Genomic DNA, 6,208 nt, shown 5'->3' with positions numbered 1-6,208 from the left:
CTAGGAAACAATTGGAAGTGGTCGTCATTGTTATGGCATGGAGTGAGCAGGGTCTGATTCCAGGGGGCGGGGAGGGCTCCAAGTACAGCCAAAATATCTCCCAGGCCAGGCCTCACATTCCACAGCTGGTGGGAGGGGGAACTGACCACGACCACCATGACCTCAGGCAGGCCCTCCCTGCCCTCCTGGACTTCTGCCCTCGGGGCCCCTGCCCCCAGGACCAGCCTGGTCCCTTGCATAGTGTCCTTCCTGCTCCCTGGCCTGGGTCCTGCACCCAGCTGTGAGATGAGATGGGGCTGAGAGTCAGCCACCCCAGAGCAGAGTTGGACCCAGGGTAGGGGCTAGGTGGGGGCAGCTGGGAGGAGGCGTCCCAGCCAAACGGCAAGACGTACAACCAGGGAGCTTAGAGATGGGGCCTCTGGCTCAGGCACTGATTTCCTTGGACGGCCAGGCAGTGTGTGAGGTCACCGAGCCTCAGAGCCAGACAGGCCCTAGTGATGGGTCCAAGCCCTTCACTTCATGGGGAGAGGAAAAGCCTTCTCTGAGATCATACAGCCAGTCAGGGCAGCAAGATTCAAGGAGGGTGGGGAGCAGCTCAGGAGATGGGGCTGGAGCCCAGCCTGGGGAAGGAGCCTGAGAAGGAGGACTGGGGGGGCCGAACAGCCCAGGACCCACTGTATGCGGAAGGCTGGCTCCGGATGGTCCTGGGTTGGAGGCTTTTGCCTGTTTTCCTAGCCCTGACCACAGGCACTAACTGCCCCACCTCAGGGCCTAGACAACACAGCTGCTGTGATCTAGGAGGGGCTGTGCCTGCCTGCACCCCACTTGTGTTCTCTAGGGGTGACCTCTCTCCAGATCTGATGAGATTGGTGTTCAGGCAAGCAGGGTAGAGTGACTGGAAAGATCTCCCACTTTCCCGAGGGCCTGAGGAGCAGCCGCAGAGGAGGGGAGCAACGGGAGTTGGGGCTCAGCCTGTGAGCACAGAACATAGCCGATGCCATGCTCCTCCCGTGTTTAAGCTTCACTGGCTCCGTGTCCAGGCAACCACTGCGTGGTTTGGTTTGATGCTCCCCCTCCTTCCCAGTCACAGCTCTTCAGCGCATGCGGACTGATCCATCTGATTACTGTCCGCTTGGAAGGAGAGCTGCAGGCAGAGGGATGGGGCGCAGGTGCACTTTGAGGGTGCGGTGGGTGCAGCGGGGAAGGGCAATCCAGGTGGGGGCCTCGGTGGGGGCTGCCTGGTAACCACGACGCAGTCTGGGCAGCATTAGTTGGGCAGGAGCCAGCAAGTGGGAGGCCGACCATGAAACGCAGGGGCCGTGCAGCCAGTGCGGCCGCAGCTCCCAGGTGCCAAGGTGTGCAGCCGCTGAGGCAGCCCCTACAGGGTCTGCTCAGCAGAGCAAATTCTGGGGGTCCTGACCAGGCCCTGCCAGGTGCTGAGGGATTAGGACCACTGGTAGGGACCTCAGGGACTGGTGACAAAAGGCAAAGTTTCTTTTTATCCACCCCCTCTAGCTTTCCAAGCTAAAGCATCTATGCCCCTCCCTGAGTTCCCAGGGCTCAGATGCAGATGCAGGCAACTGAGATGCACAAAGGATGCTTGGGAGCCAGCTGAGCCATTTCAAAGCCAGTATCTTCATCATGGGCCAGCGTCTGTGGCATGGAACTGGGAAGCCTTTTCTACAGTTAGTAAATCAATGGTACTTTATTCCCCTCCTGTTGAGTTGGGGGGATCAAGTCTTCTGGCGTTACAGTGTTACTGTTCTCCTCAGAGAGCTCATGAAGGGGAGAAGAGAACTCGCCCATTTCTAGGCTTGCTGCCTCAGTGCCCCAGTTTGAAGCCAGATTGGAGGGTCTGACATCCTTAAATATCCCCACTCTTTCTCCAACCCTCTGGCACCTATACCTAGCTCCCTCAGGATTCTCTTCCTTCTACTCACTACAGTTTGAAGACAGCAGCTTTGCTGACTCCTTCATTCAACTAGTGTTTATTGAACACCAACCTGCCAGGCATTATTTTAGTCAATCAGGATGTAACAGTGACCAATATAAAGATCCTTCCTCCGCACAGCTCTACTCAACTGTTTGAAGAAGTGAAATCCAGGCCTGAACTTAATAGCCAGTGCCTTTGCTCACATGTACATTCCTGGTGGGAGGAATGAGGGGCCAGGGGCCCCCTGTGTGGGGGTGCGTGGGGAGAGTGCCGGGTGTGTTAGAGTGATAGCAGATAAGACAAAGGAGGGCAAAGCAAAATGCTATAAATAAAGAGGGGCTGGAGGGAGGACAGCCTCACCAAGGTAGACCAAATAAGGCCTGGAGTGGAAGGAAGGTAATCTGTCTCCCCTGCCCTCCCCTCCCCAGCATTGTGACTGCTTTGTCTGGGCTCTGTCACCACCCTGATCAAGTGTCAGGTCCAAACAGGGGCCATTTGCTCTGAGCATGCCAGCGGGAGTTCAGAGGAAAAGTTGCTAAAATTACTACCAGGAATGGGAGGAGGAGGGGTGCACCGGGGCAAGTTAAAGGAGACCTCGGTGTGAAAAGAGGGAAATAAGAAAGGAGCCCCCAAACCCATGGGATGAGAGCAGGAGAGCAGCAGAAAGAGGCAGGGATCTTCGGCCAGGAAGAGGAAGGGGGCATGGGTTGTCTGAGCATAGGGGAGGGGGGACCCACCCTGGAGTGGGGCCCAGCACTCCAGTCTGCCTGCCATCAGAGTCCCTGACCTTGGGGAGACCCCTACCCTGGCTCCACACGAGCCTGGGCTTAGGGCCTGAGCTTCGTGCCATCTCAGGTTTCCCTTTACAAACAGCTGCTCCTTCTTGTCATTCTTTTGTCTTCCTGCTGGCTTCCAAATCTTTGCGCTCCTCTGCACCCTGCCCCCACCCCCTTGTCCAGAGCCTCTGCTTTCCGACAGACAGTGGACAGCTGGAAGGAAGGGGCTGAGGCTGGCCCTGTTTAGTTTGGGGTGCTGGGAAAGGTAGATCTTACCCTTGGGGAGTGTTCAGAGGGGCACAACTAACTGAAAGAGAGGCTTGGTGGGGCGTGAATAGTTTGGATCCAGGCTGGAGGCCTCAGAGAGTTTACGAGGGGCACCCTGGCAAGCTTTGGAGTTGGTCACAAAGATCCACTTTAAAACGCAGCCCCTCTGTTTCCCAGCTGTGTGACTGATGTCAGTTATGGAACCTCCCTGGGTCAGTTTCATCATCTGTAACATGGGGATAGTCAGGGGCTATTAAGACCGGGACTTCCCTGGTTGTCAAGTGGTTAGGAATCTACTTGCCAATGCAGGGGACACGGGTTTGATCCCTGGTCCCGGAAGATCCCACAAGCCATGGAGCAACTAAGCGCATTTGCCACAACTACTGAAGCCTGCATGCTCTATCGCCCGAGCTCCGCAGCCAGAGAAGCCACGGCAATGAGAAGCCCACACACTGAAACAAAGAATAGCCCCCATTTGCTGCAGCACCTGCTGGGCACTTTGGTGTTAGACCCGGAGGCCTGCACGCTGCCTGCTCTGTACCAGACCCCAGCTGGAGACCCAGCACAGACCCCCCACTCCTCCACTCGAGGCCCTCTGCTCTGATCACAGGCATCTCTGGGGCAGGATCCTGAGGCTGTCAGGCCTGAATCAGCCCAGGATATAGACAGACCATAGGATTTAATAGGAGTGGATGGTAAGATCCGATGAGGAACCAAGAGGCTGAGAAATCAGCCACTCCTTCCCAAGGGGGAAAAGTGTTCTCTGTGTTTTTTGGTCAGAAGTCCCCTTCAGCAGGCCTCCCTGGGACCGTCACCTGTCTCCCCACCTCCACTCCCACGTAAACACAGGTGAGTGAACACAAGCACACGTGCCTGCACACTTTACACAAACATGGGCGCGTGTGTGTATGTGCTACTTGCTGTTGTGTCTGACTCTTTGCGACCCCATGGATGTAGCTTGCCAGGCTCCCCTGTCCATGGAATTCTCCAGACAAGAATACTGGAGTGGGTTGTCATCCCCTCCTCCAGGGTGGGTATGTATACATCTCTGCAAAACACCTGTGGTACAGAGTCAGAGCTGTATCTGTAGCGTCTCAAGACTGTTTGATGAACTCACCAGGAATGCTTCTCTCCCAGCTGCTAGCCTGTCTCATTCTTCCTTTGTGGGAGAAGAGGCTGGAGGCAAAGAGACCAGAAAGGAGGATAGGATAACCATCAAAGTCAGGCGAAGAGCGGGGAGAGAAGATGCAAAAAGGAGGCTGGAAGGGTGAGGCTGGAAGAATTTCCTTTTTTAAAAATTGATTTTTTATTGGAGTATAATTGCTTTATAATGATGTGTTAGTTTCTCCTGCACAATGAAGTGAATCAACTCTATTATGTATTTCCCTCCCTCCACCTGCCTCCCCCCCCCCCCCCCCCATCTCACCTCTCTACGTCATCACAGGGCACCAAGTTGAGATCATTGTGTTACACAGCGGTTTCCCACTAGCTGTTTTACTCATGGTAGTGTCTAAGGAAGAACCCAAATGCCTTGCTGACAGATTGGATGCAGGAAATGAGGAAGGAAGATTCATGAGTGTGTGATCCTGGGAAGTATGGGAGTGGCAGCAAAAGGGAGCAGGCTTTTAGACAAGCAGGAAGAAGACAGAGAGAGTTGGAGGTAACAATGGGGAATCTGATGAAGATGGTTTGCATCCTTGTAGGAAGTTGGAATTACAGGAGTGGTGGGCAGGGCAGGCTGGTATGTGAGACCGACTGCCTCAGGGGATGGCTGTCAGACTGGAGAGCATGGAGAAGACAAGGAGCACAAGAAAAGGGCAGTTTCCTCGAAGCCAGAAGAAGTTCTTCAAGAGGAGCAGGTGGCCATGGTGTCAGATGCCAAAGACAGACTGAATGTCAGGGAGGCGGAGAGGAGGAACTCGGGTTATCTTGGAGCAAGCGCCTTCTGCAGTCTCAGGACAGATCCAGGCTGCAGAGAGGTATTAAGAAAAGGATGAGTGGACAGGAAGTGGAGGCAGTGGGTGTGAGCCCTGCATTTGAGGAGCTTGGCAGTGAGCTGAGAGATTAGACAGCAACCAGAAGGGGGAGAAAGCCAAATAACATGATGTGTTTTGTTTTGAAAATTGGGCAATCCTGTACTTGTGAAGGGGGATGATAAAATATACCCTTGTTTTATTCTCCAGTCCCTTTTACATTTTCTGGTTCTGTTTTTCTTTTTATTTGCTTCTCTCTTTCTGGGAGCCAGAGGGGTGGTTTGGGAGTGCTTGGAGGGTTGCGGTGCCTGCCTCCATGAAGTGGGCTTGCAAATGGGAGGATGCTCAGCCAGCTCACTCCTTATCCCCAGAGATGCACGCAGGGAGATCACAGCGGAGCGTGGGGGCAGCCACACACTCCTCCCGTGGCCCTCCCCGACTGGCCTGAGAAACGTCTGGGCCTCCTGTGTTCCATGGTGTGAGGACCAGCCCTGGGCTGGAGGGCAGAAGTGGAGCTCTACAGAGTGATCTGAAAACATGAGTAGTACCCATGACTCAGCTGCTTCTGCTTGCTTATGCCTCAGAATTTTTATTTCACCTGGAAGGACGATGTTCCTGCTTTGACAATACAGATACCCCTGCCTGTCTGAACCCGTAACCTACTGTGGGATAATAATGGCTGGTCTCGGGGAGCAGGGCTCTCACTGGCGTTGAGAGGATGTGAGCAGGAGGCCAGTCCTTCTTTCTCTGCCCACTGTGCAATGCTGGGCAGCATTCCTGCTGCTGGGTTTGCAAGCCTGGGTTTCAGTGCAGGACTTTGATTCCTGTCTCTGTTACATAGACCCGAAACTTCTATCCAAATATTAGAAACTCATTAAGAACACAAAGAGGCACACACACCTCAGGAAGGTGCTTCTTGCCGTTGGGGAGGGTGGTGAGCAACCTCCCTGGGTCTGATTTGCAACAAAGGAGCTAGGGAGCTGGCTGCTGTTTCTTCCCGAGGGAGCTTTTCAGGGGTCGCTGGCAACCTGACTGCCAGGTCACCCCAGATCCATGAACCAGACCAGGGATTAAGAGCTGGTCAGGCTCCTTGATGTCTCAAGGGACCAGAGCTGGGGTCTGAGCTTCCCACCTGCAGCAAGGAAAGAAGACTTTATTGTGGGACTTTGGACTGACTAGATAAAAAAAAGAGCCTGACCCATACTGAGCTGGAAGAGTGGGGAGGAAGCAAGATGGGGAGGGTGTTGGTTTGCTGGGAG

Source organism: Odocoileus virginianus, chromosome 6, assembly GCF_023699985.2.
Source record: "Odocoileus virginianus isolate 20LAN1187 ecotype Illinois chromosome 6, Ovbor_1.2, whole genome shotgun sequence".
NCBI classification, from domain to species: domain Eukaryota; kingdom Metazoa; phylum Chordata; class Mammalia; order Artiodactyla; family Cervidae; genus Odocoileus; species Odocoileus virginianus.
This window is presented reverse-complemented; position numbering follows the sequence as displayed.